At 36.2% G+C, this 24,537-nt stretch overlaps 2 pseudogenes; one reads left to right on the forward strand and one right to left on the reverse strand.

The window, feature by feature from the left end:
* Positions 1-270: 270 nt before the first annotated feature.
* Positions 271-1,582, forward strand: LOC127879974 (putative nuclease HARBI1; annotated as a pseudogene).
* A 5,802-nt stretch (positions 1,583-7,384) lies between these two features.
* Positions 7,385-23,466, reverse strand: LOC127880029 (uncharacterized; annotated as a pseudogene).
* Between the last annotated feature and the right edge of the window lie 1,071 nt (positions 23,467-24,537).

Consider the following 24,537-nt stretch of genomic DNA (forward strand, 5'->3'; position numbering starts at 1 on the left):
CAGATATTTAATTCTGAAATCAAAAATGTCTGTACATTCGAATTCGCCAGCATGTATATCATGCGTGTACGATGTGAATCTAAATTTAGTTAAACGGTTCATTTTAAATTCCTTCAACGATATATATTCATACGACACACGAACACTAACTCTGGGAGGACTTCATTAACGAAACTCGGCATACGCCGTTTTAGCTTCCGGCGTGGACCGGTCACGTGATACAGCGTAAGCCGGTTACAAGCAAATAAAGTGGAACCGGCTTATCTCAAAATGGCAGCATTGGTGGTAGGTGCATATGCTTTAGTTAAAAAAATCCTCTCTTGCGACGATGACGATGATGATCTGGTTGTGTTGTTAGGCATTGCGGGAATGTAAGTCTCTTAGAGTCTTAAATGCAAATATTTCAATATAAATAAAGTCCATAATGCCAGTTATACACTCACTGTGTCTGATAGTTTACATTACAGGCATATGATAATGTTTATGTAACATTAAAAAAAACTGAAGATGACATTATAATTATACTAAAATAAATAGCACGTACTGATGTAGAAAATTCGAAATAAGGACCTACTCAGATGTAGTGCCTCAAGCGATATGTTCTATGATAATCTGTTTATATGTACGTAACATACATATGGGTTATTATTCGTTTCAGTGCCAGAGAAGACAGGACAAAGTTGCTACAATACTACGAGGTCACAATCCAGCAGTATCTACCAGACACCTTCAAGCAATTTTTTTAAAGTGACTCCTACAACAATTAAACATTTGTGTCAAAAACTGTCAGATTGTCCAGAAATATCTGAAAGAGTTGTTCCAGGTGGAAGAAAGCCTATTCCACTCGAGAAGAAAGTTTTAATGACTATAAGTTACCTGGTATCACAAGAAACCGTCAGAGAGCTCTGTCATCACTTTAGTGTAACAGAACATAGTTTTATTCGATGCAAAGGACAGGTCATTAATGCTGTAAACAATCAACTATTTTCTAAGCTTGTCACCTGCCTGAAGCAAACTGTTATCAAGATGTTTCCCAAAGCTTTGATAATATGGGCGCTTATAGGTTTCCAATGTTCTTGGGTGTATAGATGGCTGTCACATACCAATCACAGCCCCTCATGAAAGCCCTAATTGTTATTTTAACCGGAAACAGTTTCATTCTGTCATTCTGCAAGGTGTTTGTGTGCATGATTTAACATTTACAGACATAAATGTGGGCTGGCCCGGCAGGGTACATTACGGTAAAGTGCTACGGAATTCAAGTCTTTGAGAATCTGGCTTTCAAAAGAGTGATAATGGTAGATATCATTTATTAGGGGATGGTGCATATCCACTAAAGCAGTGGTTATTAACGCTTCACAGAGATAATGGGCATTTATCACAACAGCAGGACCGCTACAACATTTCCTTGTCATCAAAGCGCCAGGTCATTGAGGGAGCATTTGCATTGCGAAAAGGGCGTTTTAGAAGATTGAAATATGTTAATATGAAATATATTGAAGAAATATGCAAGACAATTGTTGCTGCCTGTGACATTTGTATTATGGACTATGATGGTTTTGAAGACACCGTTAAACAATGAGGATACTAATCAAGTCCAATGTAATGATCCTCAGTTTTTTATGCAAAATGATGCGGAAGGTCAGCTAAAAAGAATAAATATAACGAGCAGGCTACTTGTGTAAGAAAGTGATTATTCGAAACTGAAAGTACTTGTAGTATTCATGGCTTAAACATTCTCACTGGCGTTGTTTACATTTCTATTGCTTGTCCATACATGAAACAGAATAGTCAGATTAAAAAAGAAACATATAACATGTATATTTGGTTATACTATTTTATCTCCGAAATATTGAACATATTATGAGTATTATGTTTATATCGTTCTGTCATGTCTGTGACAGCAGGTTTGAAACACCTGTCTGACAAAACTTATCAATTTGTTCCTCATATATCACAGTAAAATAAAAATCACATATCAATATGTTCCTCATATATCACAGTAAAATAAAAATCACATATCAATATGTTCCTCATATATCACAGTAAAATAAAAATGAATATATCACATGTATCAATATGTACCTCATATATCACAGTAAAATAAACAAGAGGGCCAAGATTGCCCTAGCTCGCTCGCCTGAGAGGAGTCGGTTCATTCAATCTTTACCTAACTTCAAACTTGACCTAGATATTGTCCAGACAAACATTCTGGTCAAGTTTCATCATTATTGAATCAAAACTCGGCGTATGGAATGTTTTTGTTTTTGTAAGATTTGACCTGGTGACCTATATTTTGAGTTGACCCCCCTTACAAAACATCAAACTTCGCTTACAAAAAAAAATATTTTGACCATGATTCATAAAATCTTAAAAAAATTGTGACCTCTAGAGTGTTTACAATAATATAGTATAGTAAAATAAAAATTTGGACACAATCTAAGGGCAATAATTATGGCATTAATTATGTGATTTTGTTCATTATCAAACTTGACAGAGATCTTTCAGCAACTTTCATAAAAAGTGCTTGAGAAGTGTGAATGCTAGAGTGTTTACAAATCAAATGTGGACGGACGGACGGCAGACAAAGACCAATCCTAAAACCTCACCTGACCAATCAGGTGAGCTAAAAAGTGTGTTTCACCGATCTGAGCCATTTTCCAACTTCTCCGAGAAATCAATAAAACCAATGCATTGACTAAGTTTCACGATGATTGGTGACTTCTATAGTGTTTGATCACAAAGTTTCTCTCTAGTCACATAAGGAAAACTGCCCCGCCCCCCTGGCGGCCATGTTTTTTGACCGATTGACCATTTGCGAACTCGTCTGAGATATATATCAAAGCGCTGAAGGCACTGAAGAGGTTTGCTATTGCATAATTTAACACGCAATTCATTTTTCAAAATCAATCGCAAGTTTGAAATGAACACACGCCATTCAATTTTATAGCGTCATAGCGCACGGGTCGAGTTTTGTGTGCACTTTTTATCATCCTTATTATTTTATAGAAATAACTTAGACAAAATAAAAACAACATGCTTTCTGGTCGTTCTGAAAGCGTAGAAAGTACGATGAAAATGGTAATGAGAACTTAATATAAAGAAAATTTGCCATCATATTAAAGGAATATTTTTTCTAATATCAAAAAAATCAATCTCACCAAGAATATAAATTCATAATGAAAGTTCCGTGTACAAAACTGTTGATTTTTGACAACATATAAAAATTCAAATAAACAATTATCTTCGAATATTGTATATGGAGGAATAAAAGTATATAAACATTGCTGTTTATGGTTTACTTGTTACCAGAGCAGTTCACACTGTGTCAACAACGCTTACATAAACATAGGTATAGAGCACTAATGCACTTTTAGGCGTAGCTGTTTTACTCGGTTTAGTGACTTTTACATAACGCCAACAGACACGCATGAATATTTTCGAATATTTAATAAGCTGAATCGAGATACAACCTCTGAATTTTAGCTACATTACTGCGTATGTGCTCAATTCAAAGGATGTAGCACTGTTCAGTGTAAGGAATTCCGGACTACTCTCTGTATGCTCAAACGACACAAATTGTGGCCCTGTTACAATTACGCGTTACAATCCATCTCGCAGATTTCGCTTTCGCCTCCAGGATGAGAAAACAATCATAAGCAAAATAGTATAGTGTCACGATAAGAGAAAATCGTTTAATTATCATACCGCAATGTTTTCCGTACTTAGTCAGCACGTCTGGAAATCATTCCTTAATGTTTGGATAGGCTGCCATTATTAACAAGTCTCATATTTTGAATTCAATTTTGTATCAAAAAGCATTGTTCTTAAATGTGACATTTTCAATTCGCAATGAGATTTGTAATGACCCTCGTCATGCGAAAATGGGTCTTATTCCATATGCGCCCATCATATAAATAGCCCACTCAGCTATCTCTCCTTCTGGTAAGGAGAAACATAACATATTGAGTGATTTTATAGCGAACAGCATCGCCTATGGCTCGACTGCGCAAAAGCACATGTTGGGTTTAACAAACGCTTGCCGAAACGCATAAGACCCATTTTCGCATGACGGCGCTATTGACGTGTGATTTAAATGTGTCGAAAGAAAACTGCGTTTTAATCATATATCAACATACGATATATTTCGATAATGAAGAAAGATACTCATAACAAGGCATATAAGGACACATATGAAGTGCTCTCCCGTTGTATATTTTTTATCTACTCACACTAATGTGTGGTTTGACAATGATAACACACGTTTCATGTGGTGAATATGCAACTTACAAGTGAAAAACACAACACCATAGTTTAACTTTTGTTTAATTGTATTTATTTATTTAGAAAAGTTAATTGCAAACTTTATTTCAAAGTTAGTGTATACGCCGACTACATTATAAAGCATTTTCGAGGTTGCCTATAGTATGCCTGTATTAATTGATGAACTCATATCCAACTGTCTATGTATTGAGAACTGTGAATATTAACAAGCTAAACCTTCTACTAACCTTCTACTATTGCGTTGCTAGCACCCGTAAATACAAAAGATCGCCGCTATCTGTTGAGAACCAAAAAACGTTTTCCAGGAATACCCGCTGTAGTAGCATGAACGAGGTTATGAAACAGGTCATTCGTATTATTATTATAAATTGTTATAGTCGGGTTTAGCGATTATGAAACATTTTTTGTTTTTGTCTATCGTATTATCGAAGTTATTGTTGAACTTATGTTCAACGTTTTATAAATTGAGAATATAAATAAGCGTTAACATTTTCCCGAATCTATTACTAGCCTCAATTAACGACATGCACTACGTCATTGAGGTGTATGTGAGAGCGTAACCTATTGCGTTGTTATCGCCCGTGGACTTTCCTTTGTTTATCGACAGGCGCATCTATTAATAGCCTCATATTATGAATGGACTGAGCAAAAATATTACGTCAGGAAGACGCGGCAGAAAGTGGACTATTTTATTCATTCATAAACAATCTCCTCCGCGACACGTACAATACGATCATTGTTTATTGATTCTTTTCTATAAAAGCACCGTTCGAAACTATTGCATTTAACACGATATTAATATCATGTTTTCATTTGTGAATGAATATAATTTGAAAACTCAAACCTCTTGCATAAATTATACAACTCTTTCTCGAGCGGATACGCGTAGTAAGCGGGTATTAGGCTCTTAGTAGCTAAGGCGTATCGACCTGAATTTAAGACTAACCACCTTAGACTGTTTTTAAGCGACCATCTAATAAAACCAATTTTTTCACCAAGTATCATGATGATTGGGCATAAATGTGACTACTTCTAGAGTGTCCACAAGCTTTTTTCACCATATAAATATAAGAAAACTGCCCCCCCCCCCCCGGCAGCCATGTTATTCAACTGACCGGAACAATTTTTGTACTCAACTATCGTATCAAGCAAACACATGTTTTGACCAAATTTCAAGAAAATTGAGCCAAAAATGTGACTTCTAGAGTGTTCACATGTTTTCACTATATACTTATAGAGAAAAATTCCCCGTCCACTAGCGGCCATGTTTTTTCACCGATCGGGACCATTTTCAAACTCGTCCGAGATATCAATAAAACCAATGCTTTGACCAACTTTCATGATGATCGGACAAAAACCGTGCCCTCTAGAGTGTTTACGAACAAATGTTAACGGACGGGCGACGGACAAAGACCGGTCACAAAAGCCCACCTGAGCAATCAGGTGAGCTAAAAAGAACTAGAGCTTTGTCACAGACGTGACGAATACCCACACATGCTGCATTGACACAGAATATTGTTCATGTGTCTTCACAAAAAACAGCAGACATCATGCTCAATATTTAAAACGCACTAAGTGACCCCGTGACCTAGTTTTTGACCCGGCATGGCTCATGTTCGAACTTGGCCTAGAGATCATCTATATAAAACTTCTGACCAAGTTTTGTGAAGATCGGAAGTAAACTACTTCAATTAGAGAGCGGACACTATGCTCGATGTTTAAAACGCACTAAGTGACCCCGTCACCTAGTTTTTGATCCGGCAAGACCCATGTTCGAACTTGGCCTTAAGATCATCTAGATAAAACTTCTGACCAAATTTGGTGAAGATCGGATGAAAACTACTTAAATTAGAGTGCGGACAACATGCTGAATGTTTAAAACGCACTAAGTGACCCAGTGACATAGTTTTTGACCCGGCATGACCCATATTCGAACTTTACCTAGACATATCTAAATACAACTTCAAACCAAGTTTGGTGAAGATCTGATGAAAACAACTTGAGTTAGAGAGCGGACAACCAAATCGGACCGACCGACAGACAAGCTCACTCCTATATACCCCCCTAAACTTCGTTTGTGGGGGTATAAAACAGTAATGGAAACATGTGGGCACAAAATACAACTGCGTATGGCACATTGAATTTATACAGTGCAACCCTCTAAACCGTAACAGAAACAACTTTTAAACTGGAGTCCTCCTTATCAGAATTTCTGGTTCCATGAAATCATTTCCTACTAACCGAACAGTCACAAATGCTACAGTTACAATGGCAGGTTATTAAAACTGTTGATGAATAAACTTTCAACTGCCGCTGCACATATCCCTTATACAATCACAAAGGCAAGTAAATCATACATTTGAAGACACTGTTAAGTAATAATAAAAATATTAAAAGACAAAGAAAAAACCCTGTCGTAACACATGACTAAGTTATCATATCATATGACTAAGATGTCATCTTAGTCATATGATATGACAACTTAGACATGTGATCTGACAAATTGGTCATGTGATATGATATCTAAGCCATGTGATATGACATCTTAGTCATATGATATGACATCTTTTTCATATGATATGACATCTTAGTCATGTGATATGACATCTTAGTCATGTGTTGTGACATCTGAGACATGAGATATGACATCTTAGTCATATGATGTGACAACTTAGACATGTAATATGACGACTTAGCCATGTGTTATGACATCTTGGACATGTGATATGGCATCTTAGACATGTGGCCTTACATCTTAGTCATATGATATCATATGATAACTTAGTCATGTGTTATGACATCTTAGTCGTATGATATGATAACTTAGTCATGTGATATGACATCTTAGACATGTGATATTACATATTAACCATGTGTTATGACATGACTAAGATGTCATAACACATGGCTAAGATGTGATAACACATGTCTAAGATGTCATATCACTTGGCCAATATGTCATATCACACGTCAAATATCTTTCTTCAATTAGGTATATGATAACATTAACTGTTGAACAATATGTTAAACATAACATGAGTTCATTCAGGGTCCTATGTCATTAGGCTGAAATAAATGAAAACAGAAATTTATTGCGCCACTACAATCTAATTTGTTTTAGGGTGTCTTTTAAAACGCTAATGAGCGAGTTGACAGATTGAATAGTTTTATGGTGCCGCCTCTCCACAGTTCTTCTCGTTTTTGCAGCACATCACTCAGGAAGGCCTTCATAACATCTACTGAACGTTAAGGGAGTTTTGTCTGGTTTGCAGTATCTGTAAACAGAGTAAGAAATTAGAAAATTATGGACAAGAAAAATCCTAAATGAACTGAATAAGAACTACCTTTTATTTTACAACTTGCATGCTAAAAGGCAGTTTCTTAATATGACAAAATGTTAATGGGGATTCCTTCCTCAACACAAATCGGGAAACATTTTCTATCGAATATTAAGATAACTAGAGTGCTGACCTAGTAGGATGAGCTGCCTGCCCCTTACAAGCAAAAACAAGATGTGTATGTCCCCCCATATATTTGACCTTTGACCTTGAAGAATGAGCTTGACCTTTCACCACTCAAAATGTGCAGCTCCATGAGATACACATGCATGCAAAATATGAAGTTGCTATGTTCAATATTGCAAAAGTAATAACCAATCTTAAAGTTTTCGGACGGACGGACTGACTGCAAATAAGAAAACATTAAATAAATAAAAATGACTGTTATACTTTGCAAAGATTTAGGTGCATACCATCATCGCTGCTGGCGGATGGAGGCGAGGATGAGCTCTTCCGTAAAGTTCCTTTAGGCCCAGATCTGTCACTGATGTCCGTTTTCTTCGCTGGCGGATTGGATAATGGTTTGGAAACGCTGCATCCAAAATTGTCAGACTCACCGCTGTCAATTACGCATGAAGGTTTCATGTCTGGACAAGTCTCAAATACGTCCTGCGGTATCCGGACAATCGTTTCTACGGACAATCGCTCCTACGCTAAATTTGACAGGGCGGACAGTCGCTCCTACGATGTTTTGACAGGGCGGACAGTCGCTCCTACGATGTTTTGACAGGGCGGACAGTCGTTCCTATATTATTTTGCCAACCCGGACAATCGCTCCTACATTATTTGTCAACCCGGACAGTCGCTCCTACATTATTTTGACTCCACGGCAACATGTAGAATACACCTATCAAAGGCTAACACATATAATTAACCGATAATTAAAATTACCGACTTGTTAAAAATAAGCTGATTCAACATGAGCCGCTCAATGTGATTTTAATTAATTAATTTACTTATTATTACTTATTAAGAAACTATGTTACAGTTAGTCGACTCTTAAAATGTAAGTTAGCAAACTGTTAAAATAATGTGTATAGATTTATTGTGTCCCACACCTTCAAATTCACTTCCTACATGGAACTTCTAATGAAACTACGCGGTCAGTCTGTGCTATGCTTAGACGGTCGCTCGTACCGGTATTCAAAAAAGCACATGTCAAACTCTACTATACGATGGGTATGCAGTAAAAGTCGTTTCCGATTCCTGCAAGGGTTCGCTCATAACAGATCTTGGTGTAAGTCGACACATAAAAATAATTTTATTGTTATTATACCTATTCGTTGTTTAAATAATATACTAAAAAATCGCGATTAAAGTGAGACTATACGATTTTGTCAAATATTTATGAAATTATATAAAATGTGTAAAAAACTTTGTGTACATATATTTCAATGTAAACTATAATAAAAGTTAAGAAGAACAAGTGTCGAAAAATGCGAAATAAGCCAGATATTTAATTCTGAAAACGAAAATGTTTATACAGTCGAATTCGCCTGCATGTTGCATTTTATGATTTCGTTTCATAATTTTTCTTGTCTATTTTGTGTAATTGTAACATAAACATATTATCGTGCAGTATCACTTAAACACACTAGTTTAATAATAATAGAAATGTCAATTAAGAAATAGTTCTGTGTCATATATCAATGGGTCAAATGTGATAACAATGACCTAACGAATTGTTTACTAACCTTAACTTAAATATGACGCAAGTATGTAATCTTTATGCACGGTTCGCACATCATAGGTGTCGAAGTGGTCATTATTGATTGATACTACCATTGTTGATATAGCAATTATTGATTAAATGATATTTATTGAAAGATTGTACTGGAAAAGGTTGTTTGCGTATTATTAACACTTTTTGACGATGCTGGAACAGCATCGTCTAAGGTATGATAAACATCAAAAAATTCTTCACAAGGGCGACCTATGTAAAAGACCGAGCCAGTCCGATTGAGATAACTCGATTTTTCTAATCGAAATACCTCGACCTCGTTGATTTTCATTGATAACATTCTCATAGCAGAGTTGTCGTTCGTGTTTCAACTTTCAACAATGGCCGCCCCCACGAGAGTCTCGAGTCAAAACTTTCTTACTGCATAAATTGGCTTGATTCGCTATTTAGAAGCTGTCATTTATGATATATGAATTATTTATTCACTAAATCTCCGCTAATGACAACAATGGATGGAATTCAAATAATATATTCGATGTGAATGGATCACTTTCTACAACAATGGCTTCGCCCATGAGAGACTTGATAACACTCGTGTCAAAACTTTCTTACAGCTTAAATCGGCTTGTTTCGCTATTTAGTAATGCAATAATAAATGGAATTCGAAGGATATATTCAATGTGAATGAAGCACTTTCTGGATCTCGACAGCTTGACAAGGCAAAACTGGCATACTGATGATACTGGTAATTTTAGTTATCAATTTAAGTCACATTTTGCTTTATAAATTTTGTTTGAGCATGTTGCGGCTTATTGAATGGCTATGATACCCGATATCAACATGTCATATGGGATTTGCATATCACCAAGCTGTCCTGAAATACAACATTGATTAAAACTCTTTACTCAAATTACTGGTTTGTATGAATTCTTTCTTCTTTCTATTTAAGTAGTTGATATCGTTATAGTCCAAATAATTAGACGTAATTTACCGTTCAGTCCATGTATATCGACCTCATATTTATAGGAGTAGATATTATGTTAAAGGGGCCTTTTCACAGATTTTGACATGTTTTGAAGTTAGTCATTAAATGCTTTATATTGATAAATGTAGACATTTGATCTTAAAAGTTCCAGTTAAAAATCCAGAATAAAATTCTTAAAAAAAAAGTAGTCCGCAGCAGGGCTCGAACCAGTGACCCGCTTAGTCCTGGGGTAAAAACGCATTAGCCTGCTCGACTATTCTGCCAAGTATAAATGGTCGACGTATTTTATACCTAATATAAGCAATCTTCGTAGTTTCACACAATTAAACAACAACATAACTCTCCAAATTATTCAATCATTTCGCGTTGCAACGCTTTATAACTTTTAAATCGTTAAAAGATGCATATAAGGGCTATATTAGAGCATGGTTAATGTTCAGTAATACTGTTTCCTAAAAATAACATAACTAAAACGAAAATTTGCGAATCCGATACAACTTTTTTCAATTTTTGTCAATTTACCAAAACGTGAAAAGATCCCTTTAAAGTTAAAGTGATAGTATGGGCATTTTGCACTGTTGAATTGAGCTGAAAAGAATGAACAGATCAAAAGATGTAGTTAAATTGTGGTTACTGATAAATTTTCTGCAACTCATCTTGCTACCAGTTGTTTATAAAAACATATTTTATATTCGATATTCTTACGTGACTCATCCAGTCCTGTAAGCCGAAATGATCCGTAAAACAAAACTGTCTTTGTGTCGTATAAACGAATCTGCGCTAAAACTAAATTTAGGTTCAAAACGTACATGCATTATCAGTTGTCAACAAATGAAAGTACGGTCGATATTCAAATGCATTATTTTTCTCTTTCCGGGATATTGTTTTAGTATGTTGATGCTGCATTAACATATAAGTGAATATGAAGTGAAAACACCAAAAATAAACAACGGTTGCGATAGACACCTATTAACTGTTAGATGCCCATAATATCACTTTAAATGAACTGTATCCCAGTAAAGGAGCCATTAAGGCGATTGTGGCCAGTTTAAATCCAGTTCAGCCTGCAGTTGCTTGAAAGCTTTTTGCTTAAGAGCGGTTTTCTGACAATGACAAATAGTTTAATTGGATACTGATTAGACTGCCCTTTTCCTGTGACCTGGCTAATATAATTCAGAAGCCTGGTAAAAGTTTAACGTTAACTTCTACTTCTTCTACTTCGTACTTCCTACAGTCAATTGCTGACTATTACAGAAAGGCCTATTATAGGCAGATGTGGACATTGTCGAGTCCGTTTCCTGGGAAGTACCAGTACTTGGTGTCTGTGGAGGAGTTAATGAGATTGCTCCCCGAGTAGGGAGCGAACCCAGGAACTCCCGATCGCTAGGCGAACACCTCATCCACTACACCACCGCGACCTTAATGTTACCAATGTGTCAGACCAGGGCCTGGATTTTGAAATCTAGGACATGCATGGTCAGAAGATGTCATTTAAGATTATACATTTTTTCAAACACATACAAATGCATACAAATATAAATAGTAAAATGCATTAAGTCAGAAGGCATTTGACTTCGGCTGGTGCCTTGGCACACCAGGTGTTTCGGCTGCAATAGTTTGATGGACTCACTACTTGGATGTGTAGTTACATTATTTACAGTATATCAAACAGTATAATTATTATGCCCCCCTTCGCACATGTCGGTCCGTCTGTCCTTCCTTCAGATGGTTTCCGGATGATAACTCAAGAATGCTTATGTCTAGGATCATGAAACTTCATAGGTACATTGATCATGACTCGCAGATGACCCATATTGATTTTGAGGTCACTAGGTCAAAGAGCAAGATCACGGTGACCCGAAATAGTAAAATGGTTTGCTGATGATAACTCAAGAACGCTTATGCCTAGGATCATAAAACTTCATGTGTACATTGCTCATGACTCGCAGATGACCACTATTGATTTTGAGGTCACTAGGTCAAAGGTCAAGGTCACGGTGACCCGAAATAATAAAACGGTTTCCGGATGATAACTCAAGAACGCTTATGCCTAGAATCATGAAACTTCATAGGTTCATTGATCATGACTCTCAGATGAACCCTATTGATTTTCAGGTCACAAGGACAGAGGTCAAGGTGACCCGAAATAGTAAAATGGTTTCCGGATAATAACTCAAGAACGCTTATGCCTAGGATCATGAAACTTCATAGATACATTGATCATGTCTCGCAGATAACCCCTTTTGAGGTCACTAGGTCAAAGGTCAAGGTCACGGTGACCCGAAATAGTTTAATGGTTTCCGGATGATAACTCGTGAACGCTTATGACTAGGATCATAAAACTTCATAGATACATTAATCATGACGACTCGCAGATGATCCCTTTTGAATTTCAGGTCACTAGGTCAAAGGTTAAGGTCACAGTGACCCGAAATACTAAAATGGTTTCCTGATGATAACTCAATAACGTTTATACCTAGGATCATGAAACTTCATAGATACGTTGATCATGACTCGCAGATTACCCCTATTAATTTTCAGGTCACTTGGTCAAAGGTCAAGGTCACGGTGACCCGAAATAGTAAAATGGTTTCTGGATGATAACCCAAGAACGCCTTCGCATTGGGTCGTGAAACTTTATGGGTACATTGACCATGACTCGCAGATGACCCCTATTGATTTTCAGGTCAGTAGGTCAAAGGTCAAGGTCACGGTGACCCGAAATAGTTAAATGGTTTCCGGATGATAAGTGAACAACGTTTATGCATAGGATCATGAAACTTCATAGGTACATTGATCATGACCCATAATGATTTACAGGTCACTAGGTCAAAGATCAAGGTAACAGTGACTCAAATTTGAAAAATGGTTTCCGGATGATAACTCAAAAATGCTTACGCCTATGATAATGAAACTTCTTAGGTACATTGATCATGACTTGCAGATGACTCCTTTTGACTTTCAGGTCACTACGTCAAAGGTCGCGATGACTTGACACAGTAAAACGGTTTTCGGATAATAACACAAGAAATCTTAAGCCTATGATCAGAAAACTTCATAGGAACATTGATCATGACTCGCAGATGACCCCTATTGATTTGCAGGTCACTAGGTCAAAGGTCAAGGTCTCAGTGCCAAAAAACATATTCACACAATGGCTGCCACTACAACTGACAGCCCATATGGGGGGCATGCATGTTTAACAAACAGCCGTTGTTTGTCTTATGTTGGTAAATGTTCATCTCGATCAATTCTAGGTTAAGTCACAATATTTGTCCCAATAATATATTGTTATCTCAGGTGAACGACTTGGGGCCTTTCAGGCCCTCTTGTTTGTTCATCTTACCATTTGAAGAAAATATATCATTGCACAGATGTCTTTTACTTTTAGAATGTGTTATGCTGCATTTCTTATGTGGCTTGTTCGGGGTATATTTTTTAACACATGTCGGTCAGTCCGTCAGTCGGTCCGTCCACGAGATGGTTTCCGGATAATAACTAAAGAACGCTGAGGCCTAGGATCATGAAACTTCATAGGTACATTGATCATGACTGGCAGATGAACCCTATTGATTTTCAGGTCACTAGATAGTAGGGTAAGGTCACAGTGACTAGAATGCTTAGGCCTAGGATCATGAAACTACAAAGGTACATTGATCATGACTGGCATATGACACCTATTGATGTTCAGGTCATTAGGTCAAAGGTCAAGGTCACAGTGAGTCTAAACAGTTTAATTCTTTCCGGATGATAACTCAAGAATGCTTACGTCAAGGATCATGAAACTTCATAGGTACATTGCTCATGACTTGCAGATTACCCCTATTGATGTTTAGGTCACTAGGTCAAAGGTTAAGGTCAAAGTGACTCAAAACGGTAAAATAGTATCCTGATGATAACTCAAAAATGCTTACGCCTTGGACCATTAAACTTCATAGGTACATTGATCATAACTGGTATATAACCCTTATTGATTTTCAGGTCACTTGGTCAAAGGTCAAGGTCACAGTGACTCATAACAGTAGAAAGGTTTCCTGATGATAACTCAAGAATAGTAAGGCCTAGGATTATGAAACTTCATAGGTAAATTGATCATGACTGGCAGATGTCCCTATTGATTTTCAGGTCACTAGGTCAAAGGTCAAGGCCACCGTGACAAAAAAATGTATTCACACAATGGCTACCACTACAACTGACAGCCCATATGGGGGGCATGCATGTTTAACAAACAGTCCTTGTTTGTCTTATGTTGGTTAATGTTCATCTCGGTCAATTCTAGATTAAGTTTGAAAGTAGGTCATATGTGGTCCAAACTAGATCAACAAACCAAATCACAGAAAAGGTAAGTGAACACTCCAGAGGTCACATTTTCGGTGATTTATACAGATATATCAGTGTAATAAACTGGTATTTCACTGTTTTAAACAGTGAAAAATAACAGTGAAAATATCGATATTTTTCGCTGTTTTTCTGGGAAAATCGATATTCCACCGAATCCAACAAATATCCTCTATATATCCATCCTCTTCAATAGCATCGTCAAACCAGTACTTTCAGTACTTTGATTGAATGTTGCTACCTAATCTGCCAGAAACAAATGTATGTGGCTGAAACCATGTCGATGGTGGAGTTCCTGCAGAGTATTTGGCACCGAATTCGTATTGGCCACTATGATGTGTTACAAATAAAGATAACTGACTCGTAAACATCGAGTGTGTTTTTAAATGTACATGTTTGTTTCTTTTCGTTTGTATGTGCTTTCGTTTGCGTATTTTGTGTGTATATATGTTTATAAATGTAAATATGTGATATAAATCAAGCTGTGTGTATAAATGTACATTTGTGTTTCCTTTCGTTTGTATATGTGCTTTCGTTTGCGTATTTTGTGTGTATATATGTTTATAAATGTAAATATGTTATATAAATCGAGCTGTGTGTATAAATGTACATATGTGTTTCCTTTCGTTTGTATGCGCTTTCGTTTCAGTATTTTGTGGGTATAACAAATGTCATATAGATGTCACATCATAAATACAAATGAAATAAAGAACAACATTTCATCTATGCGGTTTTTATGTTTATTCCATTCGCAAAATGTCACTTATTCCAATAAATGTAATGTAGGAACGAATATCCCATGTTCAATCGGCTTACTGTTAACAAGTTGGCAAATTTAATTGTCTGTTTATTATAGGTGTTATCCTTTGATCGGCCCATACTGCGTTTTGCCGTGGAGTCAAATTGTGTAGGAGCGACTCTCCGGGTGTACACAAGAATGAAGGAGTGATTGTCCGGGTTGGCAAAATAATGTAGGTGCGACTGTCCGCCCTGTCAAAACATCGTAGGAGCAACTGTCCGCCCTGCCAAAACATCGTAGGAGCGAATGTCCGCCCTGTCAAATTTAGCGTAGGAGCAATTGTCCGTAGGAGCGATTGTCCGGGATTCACGTTCTGCAACTCTTCACCTGAATCTGTGTCTAAGGGCGATTCTCCAGATGTTTTACATTCGTTTTACCGCGTTCGTATTTTCCTTTCAGGCTTTTAATTTTAAGCCTGCACTGTTCTCCAGTAAAGTCATATCCGAATTTATTTATTTCTTCTGCCACAACTTTCCATTTGTGGTGGGTGCCTGATGTCCTCTTTTCTAAGAAGGAGAACTTTTTAAGAACTAAATTCTCGGCCTCCGAGCTCCATTTTGAAATTGAAAACAATGTTGACAAAATGTCACTGCTGTCTATTAAGGTACACTTTTTACTTTGAAAATTAAAACATTTATATAATGTACAGTCATCGAAATAAGCATTTGTCCTGTTGTCCGGGACATCCAAAATATAGTTCGGACAACCAGTTTGAGTTATTTCAGTTGTCCAAGGGACAACCAGTTATTAGCATTATACTTTATTTTGTCATGAATATTACACAAGGGAGTTTGTAAAACATACATGCCCCCCATGTTTAACAAACAGCCCTTGTTTGTCTTATGTTTGTAAATGTTCATCTCGGTCAATTCTAGGTTAAGTCACAATATTTGTCCCAATAATATCTTGTTATCTCAGGTGAACGACTTGGGGCCTTTCAGGCCCTCTTGTTTGTTCATCTTACCATTTGAAGAAAAGATATCATTGCACAGATGTCTTTTACTTTTAGAATGTGTTATGCTGCATTTCTTATGTGGCTTGTTCGGGGTATATTTTTTAACACATGTCGGTCAGTCCGTCAGTCGGTCCGTCCACGATATGGTTTCCGGATAATAACTAAAGAACGCTGAGGCCTAGGATCATGAAACTTCATAGGTACATTGATCATGACTGGCAGATGAACCCTATTGATTTTCAGGTCACTAGATGGTAGGGTAAGGTCACAGTGACTAGAATGCTTAGGCCTAGGATCATGAAACTACATAGGTACATTGATCATGACTGGCATATGACACCTATTGATGTTCAGGTCATTAGGTCAATGGTCAAGGTCACAGTGAGTCAAAACAGTTTAATTATTTCCGGATGATAACTCAAGAATGCTTACGTCTAGGATCATGAAACTTCATAGGTACATTGATCATGACTTGCAGATTACCGCTATTGATGGTTAGGTCACTAGGTCAAAGGTCAAGGTCAAAGTGACTCAAAACGGTAAAATAGTATCCTGATGATAACTCAAAAATGCTTACGCCTTGGACCATTAAACTTCATAGGTACATTGATCATAACTGGTATATAACCCTTATTGATTTTCAGGTCACTTGGTCAAAGGTCAAGGTCACAGTGACTCATAACAGTAGATAACTCAATAATAGTAAGGCCTAGGATTATGAAACTTCATAGGTAAATTGATCATGACTGGCAGATGTCCCTATTGATTTTCAGGTCACTAGGTCAAAGGTCAAGGCCACCGTGACAAAAAATGTATTCACACAATGGCTACCACTACAACTGACAGCCCATATGGGGGGCATGCATGTTTAACAAACAGCCCTTGTTTGTCTTATGTTGGTAAATGTTCATCTTGGTCAATTCTAGATTAAGTTTGAAAGTAGGTCATATGTCGTCCAAACTAGGTCAACAAACCAAATCACAGAAAAGGTAAGTGAACACTCCAGAGGTCACATTTTCTTCCAGATCTTCATGAAAATGGGACAGAATGTTATCTTGATGAAATAAAGTTTCAGTTTGAAAGTTGGTTCTTTGTCAAAAACTAGGTCATTAGGTTAAAATATAGAAAACTTCCTTTACCTTTCTACATGTCACATTATCTTCCTGATTTTCATGAAAATTGCTTACAATGTCCATCTTAATCAAATCAAAAGCTGAATTTGCAAGTTGGTCATGTGCAGGCTTAAGCTTGGTTACAACTTAGTCAAATCATACACAAGTTTTTGACACTATAGAAGGAGTTTTGGGTGAGCGATACAGGGCTATCTTGTTTGAAAACAGCCTGTAGTAAGAAAGGGAAGGTATTGTTTTTGTTTCAAAAGTAACATTTTATTGTTATTGGTAGTAACTGAGCAATTATATGATGTCATAGTTTTGGTTATTTTGCTCGCTTATTATGATGTGACAAGGTGAGCTTATGTTATCACTCTTTGTCTGTTGTATTTTATCCAAAGTTTATTGTGAACACATAAGATATCATTTTACAATGCTTAAATTTGGGTGTCACCCCTTTGCCAGATTCTTATCAGATCTTCATGGCAGTTAATCAGAATGTTCAAATAAATTAAAGTAGGAACTCGGTAACAAGGCTCAACTAGATCAAATAGACGCAAATAGTTTGTTCATACTCACAATGCCTTTTTTCTAGATCTTCATGAAAAATTAGTTAACACCACTAGAAAACAATCAGTTTCAGGTGAGCCACATTGTGCTGTTAAAGCTATCTATGTATAGTATAGATTGTTACAAAACCTTGTTTATCAATAAAATTAAATTAAAAAACTGGCTTTCTAAAAGTTGTAGTCTTGGATGATATATTCCTTAACTTATAATCTACGACAATCTTTTGAGAAGAAAAACAAAATTTGACTATTATTATACCCCAGCATACTGTGATTGGGGGCTAGCACAGGAATTCTCAATTATGTTCCTCGAAAAATAATGGGTTAGCATATTGTTGCTGTTTTATCCAGTTGTCTGGACCATTACTCCCAAAAGAATTGTAAGTTCAAATATAAGATATTTAGGTAAATAAATCTCATTGAAGGGAGTGCAGTGTCCAAGAACAAAAACGATTGTACTACAACCATTAACTATTGACCTGCGGATAAATGACAAGCAATAAAAATTACACAATTGCGGTGATGGAGATTAACTTAAATGGATGCTTATTTATTTTATGCTTTCCGGTGATTTATGCAGATATATCAGTGTAATAAACTGGTAATTCACTGTTTTAAACAGTGAAAAATAACAGTGAAACAGATTCCACCGAATCCAACAAATATCCTCTATATATCCATCCTCTTCAATAGCATCGTCAAACCAGTACTTTCAGTACTTTGATTGAATGTTGCTACCTAATCTGCCAGAAACAAATGTATGTGGCTGAAACCATGTCGATGGTGGAGTTCCTGCAGAGTATTTGGCACCGAATTCGTATTGGCCACTATGATGTGTTACAAATAAAGATAACTGACTCGTAAAAATCGAGTGTGTTTTTAAATGTACATATTTGTTTCTTTCGTTTGTATGTGCTTTTGTTTGAGTATTTTGTGTGTATATATGTTTATAAATGTAAATATGTGATATAAATCAAGCTGTGTGTATAAATGTACATTTGTGTTTCCTTTCGTTTGTATATGTGCTTTCGTTTGCGTATTTTGTGTGTATATATGTTTATAAATGTAAATATGTTATATAAATCGAGCTGTGTGTATAAATGTACATATGTGTTTCCTTTCGTTTGTATGCGCTTTCGTTTCAGTATTTTGTGGGTATAACAAATGTCATATAGATGTCACGTCATAAATACAAATGAAAGAACAACATTTCATCTATGCGGTTTTATGTTTATTCCATTCGCAAAATGTCACTTATTCCAATAAATTTAATGAAGGAACGAAAATCCCATGTTGAATCGGCTTACTGTTAACAAGTTGGCAAATTTAATTGTCTGTTTATTATAGGTGTTATCCTTTGATCGGCCTATACTGCGTTTTGCCGTGGAGTCAAATTGTGTAGGAGCGACTCTCCGGGTGTACACAAAAATGAAGGAATGATTGTCCGGGTTGGCAAAATAATGTAGGTGCGACTGTCCGCCCTGTCAAAACATCGTAGGAGCAACTGTCCGCCCTGCCAAAACATCGTAGGAGCGACTGTCCGCCCTGTCAAATTTAGCGTAGGAGCAATTGTCCGTAGGAGCGATTGTCCGGGATTCACGTTCTGCAACCCTTCACCTGAATCTGTGTCTAGGGGCGATTCTCCAGATTTTTTACATTTTTTTTACCGCGTTCGTATTTTCCTTTCAGGCTTTTAATTTTAAGCCTGCACTATTCTCCATTAAAGTCATATCCGAATTTATTTATTTCTTCTGCCACAACTTTCAATTTGTGGTGGGTGCCTGATGTCCTCTTTTCTAAGAAGGAGAACTTTTTAAGAACTAAATTCTCGGCCTCCGAGCTCCATTTTGAAATTGAAAACAATGTTGACGAAATGTCACTGCTGTCTATTAAGGTACACTTTTTACTTTGAAAATTAAAACATTTGTTGTCCAAGGGACAACCAATTATTAGCATTATACTTTATTTTGTCATGAATATTACACAAGGGAGTTTGTAAAACATACATGCCCCCCATATGGGCTGTCAGTTGTACTGGAAGCCATTGTGTGACTAAGTTTTTTTATCACTGACCTTGACCTTTGACCTAGTGACTTGAAAATGAATAGGTGTCATCTGCCAGTCGTGATCAATGTACCTATGACGTTTCATGATCCTAGGCCTTACTGTTCTTGAGTTATCATCAGGAAACCTTTCTACTGTTATGAGTCACTGTGACCTTGACCTTTGACCAAGTGACCTGAAAATCAATAATTGTTATATACCAGTTATGACCTGAAAATTAATAGATGTCATCTGTCAGTGATGATCAATGTATCTATGAAGTTTCATGATCCTAGGCGTAAGCATTCTTGAGTTATCATCCGGAAACCATTTTAGTATTTCGAGTCACTGTGACCTTGACCTTGGACCTAGTGACCTTAAAATCATTGGGGTCATCTGCCAGTCATGATCAATGCTCCTATTAAGTTTCATGATCCTAGGCGTAAGCATTCTTGAGTAATCATCCTGAAACCATTTAACTGTTTAGAGTCACTGTGACCTTGATCTTTGACCTAGTGACATGAAAATCAATAGGGGTCATCTGCCAGTCATGATCAATGTAGCTATAAAGTTTTATAATTCTATGCGTAAGCATTCTTGAATTATCATCCGGAAACCATTTTACTGTTTAGAGTCACTGTGACCTTGACCTTTGACCTAGTGACCTGAAAATCAAAAGGGGTTATTTGCTCTTCATGATCAATGTACCTATGAAGTCTCATAATCCTAGGCCTAAGCATTCTTGAGTTATCATCCGGAAACCATTTAACTATTTCGAGTCACTGTGACCTTTGACCTAGTGACCAGAAAATCATTGGTGGTCATCTGCCAGTCATGATCAATGTTCCTATAAAGTTTCATAATCCTAGGCGTAAGCATTCTTGAGTTATCATCCTGAAACCATTTTACTGTTAAGAGTCACTGTGACCTTGACCTAGTGACCTGAAAATAAATAGGGGTCATCTGCCAGTCATGATCAATGTACCTATGAAGTTTTATGATTCTATGCGTAAGCATTTTTGAGTTATCATCCGGAAACCATTTTACTGTTAAGAGTCACTGTGACCTTGACCTTTGACCTAGTGACCTGAAAATCAATAGGGGTCATCTTATATTTATGATAAATGTGCCTATGAAGTTTCATGATCCTAGGCCTAAGCATTCTTGAGTTATCATCCGGAAACCATTTTACTATTTCGAGTCACTGTGACCTTGACCTTTGACCTAGTGACCTGAAAAGTACTAGGAGTCATTTGCTAGTCATGATAAATCTATGTATGAAGTTTCATGATCCTATGCCTAAGCGTTCTTGAGTTATCATCCGGAAACCATCTGGTCGACGGACGGACGGACCGACCGACCGACCGACATGAGCAAAACAATATATCCCCTCTTCTTCGAAAGGGGGCATAAAAATAATATGGTGAAATGCATGCTCATAGAATTCTTAAAATATTGATTTGCTTAACATTGTACTTTTTTGTTGTTGTTTTTTTCAAACGAATGGCTATTTTCCACCCAGCATGGAACACACACACTGTATAATGTACATAATAAAAACCAATGGCCGGGCAACCAAATCATACTTTGAACAACCGTTTTGAAAGTAATGAATGAATTTGCTAATGTCATGTAATTTCAACATAAGAACTACTAGTAATATATATTACATGGTGTAACGTTTAATATGCTGTAGCTTACAAACAGCAACTGATGTCTGCTATTTTTCTGGATTTGCATCTGACACCCAATATTTGATTACATTACACAATTTCTTGTAAGAGACAAACACCAGTTTTAAGAGAAACATGCCGGTACATTTCAAACATCAGATATCACTTTTTCTAATGTATTACCATTGTCACTAGATGTTTCTACTGTTGTCTGGCTGCAGCTTTTAGTCACCTGACCTAGCAACCCTTGCACTACCATCTCCTTCATATTAGAATCTGAAAATGTAACTTTTTCTATATATATTTGCAGGTAAGCATTTCTTTTACTCAAAGGTACACCTAAAACAAAATCTAGAAAAATAACTAGTTCTAATAAATATATATAACAATCATTTTTCAACTAGTACTAATAAATAAACATAACAGTCATTTTTCAACTAAATAAATAATACCTGTGTCAGGACTAAATAGCAGATTAATAATTTGCTTAGAGCATGAAACTTTCACTGCCTTCCTCTCATGGTCAGTCAGTTCAACTTCTTGTCTACAATGACAAACTTAGTAAATTAACCGCAACACAATTAAATACTCTTAAACTTTACTTTTTGACTAAACCTGCAATACTTTTTTGGGAACAAGACAATGTGTCCATGTAGAATTAATCCAGAGAGAATAATGAGTTTTAAAAATTGTATCGCAAACGCTTTTAAATATTTACTATAAACAAGATGAGATTTTAAACATATATATATAAACAAGATATGCATACATTTCTTCTGTTTGCGCAGACATCAAAATTCACGGGTCTTCCCCTGTAATTATATCTTCAAGATCACAATGAGCACAGTCTGCGTGAAATACTAGCCTGCACTCTGAACATCTTATGTAGATTCTGAAATAAAACACTAACATGATAGACAGCAGAATTTTTAACAAGAGCCGTCCGCGGTGAGTGCACTCCAGTTTACTCAGTGCTTGATAGTGTACTGGAAACCATTAGTAACTAAGTTGCCTTCCAATGTGAGTCTCTGCTTTTGGAAATGGAGGATATATTTGGCAAAATTAAATTTAGGGTTATCTGCCCTTATGAAATGGGGTCACTAAAAGACAATTATCATGCATACTGAATAAGTATTTATTAATTTAATTACATGCAATTGGAAGACTTTTAGTACCTATATTGACCATCAACAAAGATCCGTGTGCGGTTGAAACTCTCTTGTGCAGTAAGACTTTCAATACTATGTTGTGGTGCTTTTATATGGCAAAGAAATCAGGTCCACCTTCCAAAATCACTTGAACTGAAAGTTGTATAAACTATTATTATTAATAAACTTTGATATTTATATTATTGTGGACCTCCAACGATATATTCTAATACCAATTTGTTATGATCTTATCATATAAAACAAGAAACATATTAAGTAAATTGTTATACTTGGATATAAACATATAAGAATCGATTGGTAGCTGAGACGAACAATGATGGGACGAACTAAAATGAGGACAAATTCATATTTGTTTTCTAAACAACATAAAAGCATAAACAACAATGCAAAATTTTGATACAATGCAGTTGCTGTTAAAGCCTCGTTATATGCTTCTGATAAGTGTCATCTAACCCTGGAAAGTAGATACATTGATGCATTTTAATCCACAAAAACTCTTTTTAACTTACATTTGCGCCATTGTCGGCCATTTTACTTTCCCGCTCGCCGGTCAATCGAGAGCGGCGATTTCGGCTTACGCCGGCTTGATTATTCGGCGCAAAAAACGAATCAAAACAAGTGGTACGCCGGTTCTAGAAGTTAGCCGGCCAAGGCCGGCGTAAGCCGATTTGATAAATTCTCCACTTTCCAATAGACCATTATGCCGTTGTAGACTGATGACTTCCGGTTTCAACGTAATTCGGATATTCCGTTACTGCCGTTGTAAAAGCAAATTGTCAATCCATCGTTTTAGGTAAGAAAATCAATTATCATTAAAAATAATATTGGAAATAATCGTTGGATGTGTTTGATAACTATTTTTAATATGTATAATATTGATTTTGATGTGTTGTTAACCGTATGAATAACTTTTTTGAATACACAATAATCAATGTTTATGGTGTGTGGGGTAAAGTATATGAATGTTGATTTATTGAAAAATAGAACTGTGTGGAGAATTTAATCACTATAACTACTATAGCAATAAGGCTGTTAAACAATACATGAATACGTATTTGATGATTTTTTACATTTAACATTCTTGGTTTTAATATATTGTATGGTAATCAACAGTTGACATATATCTACTGGAAATAAAATGTTATTATTGTCACTGTGCAGCTTAACATGTTATTTCTATTTACTTAAGGACACTTGTGTAATAAAATTATAATACCAAATATTAAAATTCATATGACTAAACTATAATACTTAATTTTTATTTATATAATTTATTGTCTATTTTAAGATATCGGATGCCACATGGACCATGGAGGTGTGCAAACCACTATTACACCTAAGAAGATTCAACATATCAGACAGACATTCTCTTGCGCACCACAGCATATAACAGCGAATTTACATTTACTTCGAAGAGATGCGTAGCCTAGAAAACATCTTTTGCTGGACATAATTTTATATGATGTGATATGGAAGCTTAGATTGACTGTGCCTTTCTTTCCAAAGCTTAGTTCGCGAGGAAGCTCAGCATATTTTGTTTGAGGGAGGAGATGAAAGTATCTGAAAGCAGATTTGAAGTGGTATCTTGATA

Source organism: Dreissena polymorpha, chromosome 1, assembly GCF_020536995.1.
Source record: "Dreissena polymorpha isolate Duluth1 chromosome 1, UMN_Dpol_1.0, whole genome shotgun sequence".
Lineage (NCBI taxonomy): Eukaryota > Metazoa > Mollusca > Bivalvia > Myida > Dreissenidae > Dreissena > Dreissena polymorpha.